Here is a 13284-nt window from a genome sequence, read left to right as displayed (position 1 = left end):
ATTATTTATATAGACATAAACTATATCTAGATGCATAATAATACCTATGCACCTAAAAAAGCTAAAACTATCTACAATTTGGAACGAAGGGAGTATTTCTGCTGCTGCTGAGGCCATTTGAATAATCCAGCTTGAACACAAGCACCAATGTTATCCCCTAGAAATGCGCAAAATGCTACACCATCCCATCATGCATGCAGCATTCAGCAGCAGGACGTAGGTACATCTCGTGTGTTGAAATGGAAGGGAATAGAGGGAATGATGGTTTGTCGCCGCGCTGAATTCCCTTTTGCAGGTAGCAAAGCACTACAGAGTGGTTAAGCGGCGGTAGCTGACAGAGACAAAACGGCTGCATGTTTAGGGATAAGGGCCAGAGGACAAACGCTCACTGTAAGTTTCGTTATAACAACTACTCTGCTACGTACAGCCTCTGAAAGGACTCGCATTAATATACAAAAGTTCTCAGCTGGCCCATGTGGTATGGTATACCAACAACATTGCTGCACACATATCCATTAGATCAGATTATCAGTAATCAATCTGCTGGATCTCTAAAAAAATTAATTTGTAGATGAAAATATAATACGGCCTGCATGGATGGTCCTGCGAATAGTCTACTGATGCTACATATCCTGTTTGGAACTAGAGAAGAATAATGAACAAGCTTATCTTTCAGCAGTTTAGATAGATGAACTAAGATGGTAATGGCAGTAGTAGCGTAATTTATGACTAATCTAGTAAATAAAACCCGGCCGGAAGCTTATCTAGTTATCTTTCTGCAGTAGGTGCAGCCTGCTTGCGACAAGGAGATGGATAAAAGAAGAGGGCACCTAGCTAGGTCGACAAAGGCCACAGATGGTAGCCGCAACAAAGCGGATCGAGAGGTAGACGCCAAGGACAAAACTGCTGCATGTTTAGGGATAAGGGCCAGAGGACAAACGAGGTGCACGTTAAGCACGTAACTACCTCACCTTTGTTGCCCACACCTTCAGATAAAGCGCTAAACCATCCCGGCAGCTTTAGCAGTAGCAGAGCTACAACTCGTTGGAATCGACGACGACGAGGGGGAAAGAAGCTGCTGGCTGGCTGCTGCTGCCGCCTGAATGCGCTCCCATTCTTTCAGACTTTGAGTGGCGCTGGCCGTGAAAGTCCGCGCCCACGCCAGCTTTCTGAATTTACCACTCCACGGTCGCCCCCGCTTTCAGTGCCATGCCAATGCCCATCGGTAAGCAAAACAACAACTCCACCTGCAAGCCCCATGCCGCCCGTAGACTGTGTTGGTGGCAGCAAGAGAGGTGCCTACGGCGACAGCGCCAAGAAGCGGCCCACCGCACCACAGGAGCAGCTACAGCAGTGCTTACTGTTCAGAGGTTATTAGTGTCTTGCAAGCTGCCAAGCTGGGGCTTGCAACTTCGTCACTGGTCTGTGGTCACACACCCACACCACAGCTTCTTCAAGATACTGATTTGGTTTTCATGCAAAAGAAAATAAATGGACGGGACGCATAGGGCGTGTTTGGTTGGGTGGCTATCCCCCAACCAGGCCAGCCCAATGCAAGATGCACTAGTTTGGTTGTCTGGCTAAAGGACTTAGCCAGCCCAGCCCAAACCACTCGAGGGGGATAGCTAGGCCCAACTAATACGGCCGAATCGGTTGTTTTCAGCCGGCCAGGCCCGACTTGTGCAGGTTCGTGGTCAGCTCCTTGACGCGGGTGGCCCGACTTGTGCATGCTTGACCTCCTAACCCCGCTAGGGTTACCGCTTGCCCTCCCCATTTGCGCTGCAACTGGGGTCCTGTGCTCATCCCCTCTCATATCGTCGTCACCTCCTCCCGTTCGTCTTCCTCCTCCAGTAGCAAGGTTGAAAGCTTCTTCGATCCGGTAAGATCGCTTGCCTAGCGGCTCCTTGGACGGGTTTGTGAGCGAGTTCAACTCTCAAGACTTGTCACTTCCGCATGATTTCCCTTCTGCGTGTGATGCTTTCCTATGAGATGCGTTTGATTTGCTTATTCTTGCGAGCAAGTTCAGCTTACTGGTGTCTTGATTTGTGAATTTGTGCGCTCATCTTCTTGAGAAATACTAGATCTACTTGATGAAATGGTACAATACTAGACGGATTTTGTAGATCTGGCAGTAATGCTTAAATTGTTACCTTGTTACCTACATATGAGCGGTGCAGCAAGGTCAATGATGACAAATTTCTAATTTTTCATGTCTAGCCGATTGTTTTACTTAAACTGTGAGTAGCAGTGCACGGTTCTTGATGCTTGTCACTGGGAGGCGCATCTCTCTGGGTGTCGCAGCCATGACTTGCATCCATTTCTTTTCAAATGTTATAGCACAATTGATGAAATAGTAGTACATGATTCTGATATATGTGATGCTTTGTTCTAGAGGATGGATGGTGCTGAAAAACGCCGATGGCTGATTCTGAGGGGTGCATCACTTGTTGCTGCAGTTGCAGCTTGGATGTTTGTTAGGTTCAGGCGCTGTTGTCTCACCAGACCACCCATCACATATGCCCCCATGAGTGCTAGAGAGGAACAGAGGCAGAACAATCTCAGTTACATGTATCAAGCTGATGACACTAGGTGTGATGACGTCCTTAGAATGAAAAGAGCACCCTTCTTCCAATTGTGTGACCTTCTCCGCACAAGAGAGCCGCTTAAGGACACAGTGCACTGCAATGTGGGGAAGAGCAGGTGGCAATGTTCTTGCATGTAGTTGGTCACAACCAAAGGTTTAGGGTAATCAATTTATCCTTTAGAAGGTCATTTGAAACCATTAGCAGGCACTTTCAGGAGACCCTTTATGCTGTTGGTGAGCTTAGACAGGAGATGATCCAACCTTCCTCAACTGCTGTTCATCCCAAGATTGGGGGTAGCCGTCGGTGGAACCCATATTTTAAGGTTAGCATACACAAACCAGTGCATAGGTGCAATTGATGGGAAGTAGTAACCATCTGTTTTGTTTCACATTGTAGAATTGCATAGGTGCAATTGATGGGACTCATGTTCTTGCAAGAGTTCCAAGGTCAATTAGGGCTGCCTTTCTAGGAAGGAAGCACACAACCACCCAAAATGTGCTTGCTGCAGTAGACTTTGACCTAAGATTTACATATATTTTGGCTGGTTGGGAGGGCTCCGCTCATGATGCACTAACCTTGAATGATGCTCTTGAAAGGGAAGACAGTTTAAGGGTGCCACCAGGTAACTAAAACACAATAGGATGCTCCTATTTATACCACACACAATTAGAAACACCATCTCATTGGCTGTGTTTGTCACATGGTAGGTAAATTTTACTTGGTAGATGCTGGATATGCAGTGAGACCAGGCTTCCTGCCTCCATACAGAGCCACAAGATATCATTTGAGAGAGTTTGGTGCAAGGGTTCCATGGAATCCTAAAGAGCTCTTCAACCTCAGGCATTCCTCCCTTAGGACCACAGTGGAGAGGGCTTTCGGTGCTCTCAAGAATAGGTTCAGAATCTTGGACAACAAGCCTTTCTACCCATACAAGACACAAGTCAAATTGGTCCTAGCTTATTGCATCTTGCACAATTGGATCCTTAGGTTTGGAGTAGATGATCATGTACCTAATGAGTCCACATGGAATGAGAATGTGAATGGTGGGCAGGTAAATGCTGGACAGGGAGGTGTTGGGTAGGTAAATGCTAGTAAGGGAGGTGGTGGACAGGGAAATGGTGGGCAGGCTAGGTAAATTCTAGTAAGGGAGGTGGTGGGTAGGGAAATGGTGGGCAGGGACTTGCAAGACTGGTGTGGACAGAAGTAATGTCTGCATTTGTCCTTAGGAGGTTCACTAAGCTTTTTGGGGAGGGATTGAAGACCGACAAAGGTTTTAAAGATGTACATCTAAATAGTGTGGCTAGTGATCTGCGTGAGTTTACAGGGTTGGAGGTCAGCAGAACTCAGGTGTACAATCACCTTCGCAAATGGCGGGCCAAATGGGTGAAAATCAGCAAACTGAAGGAGCTTAGTGGGTCAAATTAGGATGAAGAGAACTACATGATCACACTAGCACCAGAGCACTACAAAGGGCACCTCAAGGTGAGTTGCTCAATATCTGTGATTTTGCTCAATATCTATATTCCAACTTCCACATATCTTGTGTGATTTAGCTTACTGTATAGAACTACATTTGCAGGACCACCCTAAGGATGCAGAGTTCCTCAACGTCCCAATCAAGAACTTTGTTCAGATGCAGATGATCTTTGGAAGTGGTGTTGCTATAGGAAGGTATGCAATAGGATCAAATGAAACCCTTGGACAACCATTTATTGAGCCTGAGACAATGGATGTGGAGGTAGATGCTCCAGTAACAGCGGCAGCAATTGAAGGAACAAAGGATGTTGAAAGCTCTGGAGGCAAGGTTGGCGGGGGGGGGGGGGGGGGGGGGGGGGGGAAGAGGATGGTAAGCGAAGACGATGCTTCACTGATGCATGTAATGAATGATGCTATCTGGGGTTTTGCAGCTGCTGTGCAAGATGCTGCTCATGGTGAAGTGTACCCTGGGACATATAAAGCATGCATGAACACTCCAAGTTTCCCAAGATCTCTGCTGATGAAAGCTTTGAACCACATGACCACAAACAAAGCAACTGCTATTTAGTTTGTGAAGATGTCACCAGAAGATAGAGACCTGTGAATGAGAACCTACCTGGAAGACAATAACCTTTTGTGATCATAAGGAAAGCTACCTGGAAGATGTCTATGAATGTCATGTGGACATAAGGAAAGCTACCTAGAAGATGTGATTATCAATTTTACATGCTTAAGTAGGAATTGCAGACTATCCTAGCTTAAGCAGAAAAATTGTAGGAGATGAACTTCTTTGATAACACATGTTTTGCAGCTTAAGTAGAAAAATTGTGTTGTGTTGAATCTGTTACTTGTGAGATGAATCTGTTACTTTTGTGAGGTACTAGAAATCTTGCTCATATATCTTTGTTACCTCTGAACTTTTGAATTATGGATATCTCTAAACAATTTGTTACCTTTGAACTTCTGAATTATGGATATCTTTGAACATTTTGATACCACTGAACTTCTAAATTATGGATATCTTTGTTATTCACAAATAATGTGTAATTGCGTATTGAGCAATGGTCAGTAAACAGTGCACTCCAAACTGTTAGTTAAGACAACAGCGTGTAACTCTTTATTTTTTGTTTCAGTGCTAGGAAGTGCTTAGATCACAGGTGACAAGATAATTAGATATAACACTGATGCATGGTATTGTTGTTATATGAAAATTGGCATGACACTGCATGTGGAACCGGTCATTGTCCACCAACCACAGACTGCCTCAGATAGATCAAGGACTGAAAAACAGAGGTGAACAATAACGGCGATTGGTCACTGGTCACTTGACTGGGCTTGGGCAGTCCAACCAAACATGATGCAAAGCCCGTTATTATGCAGGCCAAACTGTTGGCCAATCAACCAAACACGAATTCATCTTGGCCTGACCCAGATTAGCCACCCAACCAAACAGATGGGCTCTAGCTATACTAACACAAGTTACATTGGGCCATGCATAACTATTAGCCTGGCTGCAACTAACCCAAGCAACCAAACACACCCATACTAATTTGGTTTTCATTGTTGAGGGTTTTATTTTTATTAGGGTATTACGCTATCAAAAAGCTGAAGCTAAAATTCCCTTGTTTTCATGTTGCTATAGTGCTGACTGATTTTTTTAGAAAGGAAATTGTTGACGGATATTTGATCGAATGGGTTGTGAAGAGTAAGTAGGTGGGCCTCTTCCGTGTGATTTTCTTCCTCAACTTTTTGGGTCGTTCGTCTTGACGTGGGCGCGAGCAGCAATGATGCGGCGGTGGAGAAGGACACCGACTCCTCTGAATATAGCTCTCCAGTTCGGCGGCCCAAGTCTCTATTGGTAAAGAAGACAACCAGTAGTGGAGATGTGGTGCACGTGTACAACTCGGATCCGGAGGCCGTCGACGCCTACCACAAAGATTATGCAAAGTGCCAGAAGAAATTAGGTTGGTTTGCTTGGCTTCCTTCCCTTATACCAGGGGAGCACTAAAGATAAAGAGAAATGTTTCACACTGAAAGCACTCATTCAGATTAACTTTACTGTTCTAATGCATTTATGCATGCATCTTGCAATCTGTATAGCTCATCTACAAGAGCTACCAACGCTCAAGCAGTGCAAGAATGCCGCGAACATCACTGATTGGCATGACCTTAAGAAGAAGAATGCAGTTCTAGATGTAGCCGAATCAGTGCTGAGCCTTTCTTCCTCCCATGGTATTACCTGTGTCCCTCTAATGTAGCATGCATATCCATATGCCGTTATGTTAAGTTTTCAGTTGATGTACAAATGGCAAAGGGATAAGCCGCTGCAGTGGTGTTATCATTGAGTGGGTTGAAGTCAATAGATCTGCAATTGTTGTCACCTCTTCTCAAATCATATGCACAAATACATCATTGGATGATTGGGAGGATAACAATGTCTATGCTCCTAACGTCAAGGTAATTACCTTATCAGTTCTAGTTCTCAGACATTTGTTCGAAATTATGTTGTTCCTTTATACTTATGTTATGCTCTTCTTTATGCTGAAAACTACACATAGTTCTTGGTTGTTGCCATTCCGTTGAGGTTGGACCTCCACCATACTCTAGATAGCTACCTTCATCATTGTTATGTTACAGGACGAGTAAAGTGAGGTAAGGGCTGATCGCCATCTAATCGTCGTGCTTTTGTTGTTGAGAGGAGGCTATGGTCATAGCCGAGTTTGGTGGGGGCAAAACCTTTTACTAGATTTTTTTTTCAATGACACTCAGAGTGACTCTGTTAAGATATATAGCAAGAGATGACATACTAATAATAACAAATCCAACTGACTAGGACTGTTAGAAATTTCCATAATACAGTTACCCATGAGCTAAATAAAATTTTCACTTTCACCTGGAGCACAATATGCCTTGAGCCTTTTCTTGTCACCTGTAGCAATTTTCGAATCAAGTAGTCTCTTTTGGCATGAGTAAATTGAAGAGTTTGGTAGTCCGGTAGTCCCCTCTTTTAAGAGAAAGCCAGGAGATGCCTTCTCGTGGTCGAGTTTTTTTACTCACTGATTGCCCAAGCTAGCAAGTCAGGGGAATGCCTTCTTGTGGTCGATTTATTTTTTACTCTTTGATTGCCCAAGCTTTTGGCCCGCTTGATATTTTCATATAAACATTTTGCAAATACATGAATCATTTGTTGGAAAGTTTACTTACCTGACATTTCGAGCTATGAGTGTATGCATATTTTACTAGACATTATTTATAAGTACTTATCTTGGTTGCTTGTAGTACTTATCTTGGATGCTTGTATCCACATTTTGCTATTGATTGTAGATGTTCACTTCATAGTTTGTTCTTTGTTTCGCTGTTGTTCCAAAGACCTTGATTTTATTATAAAACTTTGTATTCCTGCATAGTCTAATATTTGGTAATTGTTGTTTGCTTTCAATTACATCTTTTCTTTTCAGGTGACTACTCACCTATTGGATGGGACCACTTCTGAGTTGACATTATTATTCTTCAGCAAACACTACAACATAGCCTTCTTTGAGCTCATGGGAGGGTCAAACTTACATGTTGCATCGTTAGAGCCTGAGTTGGAGTTTGGTAGTGAAGCTTGTGTGTTAGCTACGGATAAAGATCTTGATTTGATTTGTAGATGAACAACAGTGAAAGCATTGGATCCTATGGATCACCAAAAGAATCACTATCTGTTCATTGGTGGTTCAATTCCTGAGGTGATAATAAACTCAATCTATTTGATTCATGTATTGTTAGCTATACTTTATTGCTATAAAAAGATTGTTTCCTGCAACTTAATTCATATTGTTCTATGTAGTCGTGCACTGGAGGAGCACTGGCAGATCGTAATCGAAATGTTGTGGGGATGGTGGTGAATGCTTTGCCGAACATTGCTTTTATTCCTAGCTACCTTATACTGAGGTGTTTGAGATTGTGGCAAAAGTTCAAGTTCGTATTCTGTTGCTTACGTTGATTCTTGACTTATTTGTGTTCAGTTTAAATTTTAATGATTGATTGTAAGAATAAGCCAAAATATAGCTAGATGCTTGCTCAACTGAATATTTTAAATATAAAACAAGGACTTCAAGATGAAGCCCTTGTTTTAAATTGATGCAGAAAGTTACAATGTAATTTTTTAATTATTTTTCTCGAACACGCAGGAGAGCTGCGTATCTTTGATTAAGAGAGAATAAAGGTCCAAATTACAGGGTATCACCCTACCTTGGACCAGGATGATGGATGTAAACCATAGGCACTAATTTTTTTATTATCAATTAACCACTTGGTGGAATTAAATCAACAAGGCCGCAAAAGATGCGAAAGGGTTTTATTTTTTTAAGTTCATGTCTGGTCCTTTACTACATAAATGCTCCTGACCATTATGGCGGAACACCTCGTATTAACTTAGCTAAAGCACGGTTAAGTCGCCTAACACGCGAATCTCATGCTTTAATCAAGTTAACTTGACGATCCGTCGGATTTCATCCGATTAAACCACTTAAACAGGACCAGGTTAGCAATCGGTTCGAAATCAGATTTTTACAAGGTTCAAAAGCAGTGGAAAAAGGTAAATATAGCGGAAGCTAGCGCCGAGGTCGGATGTTCCTGGTGAGGCCAAACAGGACATCAGTGATCCCGCTCCTCGCCGTCCGAGGAGGGATCCCACTCGACCGTCCACCCAGGAGGAAGCTGGGGCGGCCAAGTGCCAACAACAGTGAACTCAGAAGCTTCAACCTCACCTGAAAAGAGATGCCACAAACAAGGCTGAGCTTCTAAGCTCAACAAGACTTAACCGACCGGCGGGAAAACTACTCCACCACTTCTAGACATGCAAGGCTCTTTGGCTGAGGGGTTTGTTTTGCCAAAAGCGACTACAGTAGGTCCTCACTCTTAATATTTTAGCTCAGATTCTAAGTTCCTTAACTAGTCTACATTGACAACTTATACTAAACAAACATAGTTTCCAACCACAATGTGTAGAACAAGCAGCGAGTTCATAGCACCATCATGTTCCATCTTTACTCAGTGTAGCATAGCGATCAAGCAGTCTCAAACTGTGAGAGGCAGACGAATCGATTCAAGTTCCTTAACCATGCATGGCGAACCTAACCTCACGACATCCGCGCACCACCGAGGGTCGCTTCCTGTGTCGGCCGTCCCCATCAATCCCCTGACCCGTGTCAGGCCCACTTCTCTTGGTGCAAGGTTCCACAGACCCGGCCTCTGCCATTCCGTGACCACACTTGCCACCACATGCGGCCGCAGGGGAACTCTGTTCCAGAGACAGTGGATCGAACCACTCACGTCCAGGTTCAATCAGGTACTAGGCTTCCCCATCCCATAATGGGTATGAGATTAGTACTTTCAAATACTTGATCACGAACACCACCACTGTCGAACCTTAAACAGATTCAAGTAAACAGACGGGGCGATCAACCGACCACCAAAAGAGGTCACCAAACCCTGCCCCGTCCATCGTTCTTATAGTTGTAACCAGAAGAAGAACAATCAGCTCCTATAACTCGCGAGTGACAGGAAATCACTCGACTTCTGCCGAGCCCTATTAAGCATTGCAACTACTCGGACTCAGCATACTAGTGTTTAGATCAAGGGAACTAAGTCATGCATCTATGGTTTCAAACAACTCCTATAACATAAATGCACATACATATGAAGGAAGGCATATGCAAGTTTAGAAAGTTGGGTTCATGCTCCGGGGCTTGCCTTCGAGCGGGGTGGAGGCAAACTGGTCCTCGGCGGGTTCTGCTTTAGCTTCTGCGATCGGCGGCTCAGCTACTGCTCCGTCTTCTGGCGCCGGATGCAGTTCGTATGTGCCGTCGGCGAGATTTAGCTCTACACGGAAGTGCAATGCAGGGTTAAACATTTAGACGGTTATTTCAACAACACTTGCACGTTTTAGCTCAGACACTTGTAGCAAAGCTGCAGGAAAGGTGTGGAGGAGTCCAACTTCAGTTGGTGGAGAACAAGATAAAAGGATCGGATTGGGAGAAACTTATGACCTAACCGTTAGACTTAAGGAATAACTATACCGGGGTCCTCAGACTTAACACAGAGAAGTCCCCGAAATTTTACACAGATATCCTCGGGTCAAAGAAAAAGATTCAGCTGAGCCCTCGGGCAAGGCGGATAAGGGTCAGTGAAACAGACAGGGTCGGGCGAGACGGAAAAAGGGGTCGGGCGAACCGGGAAGGAGGCCAGCAGCTTACCTTCAGGCCTACTGGTGAAGTCTTGGGGTCGGGAAGTAACAGACTTAGGCGAAAGGACTAAGGTGCTAAGGCTTGGATGGCGGCGAGGTTCGACGGTGCTCCGGCGGCGGCGGTGCTTCTTGTGGACAACAAGCAAGCTCTAGCACCGTGCGGAGGAACAGGCGGCTGGTGGGTTGGGGAGGGTTTGAGCGGAGAGGGAAACTTCCTCAAGAGCTTAAGCGGCAGTGCTCAAGTGCGAGCAGAGTATGGTGCGGCGGGGCAGCGATGGCGAAGGAAACTCCAGTAGGGGCTCTGGTACTCCCTTTTATAGCTGCGCGGAAGAGAGAGAGTTTGAGCAGCGCGAAGATCGGGAAGAAAAGGATGGACTACTCTGCCTTGGTGGCGATTGGGCGGCGCCTCTATTGGCCGGCAAAGCAGAGCTTCGGGGACAGGGTCTTTGGTCATTGGGCACCGGAGACAAAGCCGGCGCATGTGCGGTTTTGCCGGGATTAAGAGTTGGCGAGGGCGAGCAGGGTCTGGTCGCGTCAAGCGGCGGATTGTGGGCGGCGACTTGACTGGCGTGTGACAGGAAGGAAGGCACTGCAAGCGAGGTCGCAACAGGCGAGGTGACAGGGCGAGCGGCGGCACGAGCGAGCGCAAAACAGCAGCTTGCCAGGGCGCGTTACCGGCAAGGCGGAAAAAGGAGCTGTCTCTGCCGGAGCCGTGGTTGGCGAGGGCGGTATCGTCGTGGAGCGCGCACGTGGGCGGCGCGACTGTGGAGAGACGGAAAAGCTGGAAGGCATCGGGGCACGCGGCCGGGGATCCGGGCGAGGTGATGGGTGCGGGATGCGAGGCGGTCTGACGCGGCAGCGGCAAAACCTCTGCCACGGCGGCGACAGGGCGCCTTGGCGCGGCCGGTGAGGGTGCGAGCGAGATGAGGTGAGGCAGAAAGGGCTGCAGGGGCTTCTGCGCGCGATTGGGAGGGAGGCGCGCTGATCTATCTTGTCGCGGCCGGCGGCTGGGCAAGGCGGCGCGCGTCGGAGAGGTTGAGCCACGCGGCGGGGAAGCTCTGAAGCGGGGCGCACGCTGCTCAGGCGCGTTTGACTTAAGAGATCCGTGGGATCTGGTTTTGGATCCACCATCCAGTCTCTGGCTCTCCCACAGCTCTAAGATTTTGGAGGAACACTGTTTCGGGACTTAGAGAAGAGCTGCCGTTTGCCGGGTTGGTGCGATTTTGCTGGGTCTTTTAGGGGTCGGCTGATGGAGACGGCAGATTTGGGGTTTGCCTCGGGATTAACTCGGCGGATTAAACTAAGATCGTTACAACCATTTAATTTAATAATGTGGTATAGAAAACTTGCTCCTCCGCATCTTGGTTTAAAGCTTAGAACTGTTGAATTTTTGGACATATCACATCTCGATCAGCTATCTCGCAATTTCAAAATCAGGTCTGGTCTTATTGTAGGAAAGGTATGCCTCTTTGTTCTAGTTTTTCTGATGATTAATTTTACAAATTGTTCCACAAAACCTCAATATACATCTCCTAAAACTGTCATAAAACCATTCTAATTCTTATAAATTGCTTCTAGGTTTCTGGCGGATCTCATGCTGAGGGAAATGGTATTAGAGTTGGTGATATCATCTTCAGCTGTCAGGGAGAGATTGTTTCAACTATAAGTCAGGTAGAATTACTTGCTTCTTATAACTGAGTGATTTATAGTGATTTGTTTTTCATGAATTGATTTGGTCCTTTCAGTTTGAAGGTACATTGTTGGATGTTTGTGTGAAACAATTTGAGGAGGGTAACGATTTAAATTCTAAAGTGGATGTTGAGATAAGTTTCTGTTGTAGTTGCATTGTGGTTTGTAGTTCAGTTTCATTTATTTTTTACAATTATACTGTCCCAAATTGGCACATTAAGATATTTACTACACCTTCCATTTTCCAATGTATAGCCTAGGGAGTACGTTTCGCAATGTATACCCATGTGATAATTGATTTATTGTTTCCAAGAGAATTTAAATGCAAAGTGTGCCTTTTAAAGGGAAATGATCAACCCTGGTCTCAAAAAAAGGGGGGAAATGATCAACCCATGCAGTGCATATAATGTAGATTTAAGTGTTTCAATAGGTGTCCATGAGGACATCTAAGTGGTTGGTTTATTGCTTATTTTTCATCAATGTTAGGTTTCCTTAGTTTCTGCGCAATGGTAGGTGTGGGCTTACATTGCGAAACGGAGGGAGTAGCCATTTCCTTGACTGTATTTTTTCCCTAGCATGATGTAGGTTGCCTTTTTAGTTTTTTGTGGCATGCATACTAAGTCTTCGAGACAGTTCGCTATTGTAAGTTATTCTTTTTCTTTGTGCAATGAAATGGTTTGCATCTCTTCTGCTTGTTTCAAGAAAAATAGAACTTGCATAGCTGGTAGCCTGGTAACTACACTTGTGATTCTAGGAAAAAGGATGTTGTTAACACAAGTTTCCCTTACAGGTGAGCTTTCACTGAAGATTTATTGAATTGTATGATTTAAGATGTTTCCCAGTGCCTTTCTTAGACATGCACAACTATTTTCCCATTATTTCTACTCTGTAACCATACAAGAAAGGTTGACCTGAATATTCTTTGCAAAACACACCCAGTTTTGTTTCTACTATCTTTTCTTTAGATTTCCTTCTCCCAGCAAGGAATATGATATTTCAACAAGCTTGTAAACATATAGAATAATGTTAATATGCTATCTTTCTCAAGTATTCCCTTTCGGAAAAATGTTTCTTCTGCTTTACAGCTTGGTGTCTATAAATTGTGGAAGCCTGCTAGGAGGAGAATGGTCACTTTGTCTGTAGAACTATCGGATTGTATGGAGGCATTTGATTAAGGTAGTAATTACCTTCAAAAGGTTACACCTTGTCTTATCCCAGAATTAGGTCATAACATTTCTTGCCGAAGTGTTTTTATTTCCTCCCCCCCAAAAAAAGACCGTTTTAGTTCTCCAATAACCTGCAGGG

Source organism: Setaria viridis, chromosome 1, assembly GCF_005286985.2.
Source record: "Setaria viridis chromosome 1, Setaria_viridis_v4.0, whole genome shotgun sequence".
In the NCBI taxonomy this organism is placed as follows: domain Eukaryota; kingdom Viridiplantae; phylum Streptophyta; class Magnoliopsida; order Poales; family Poaceae; genus Setaria; species Setaria viridis.
The sequence above is the reverse complement of the archived record's forward strand: the minus strand, read 5'-3'. Positions refer to the sequence as shown.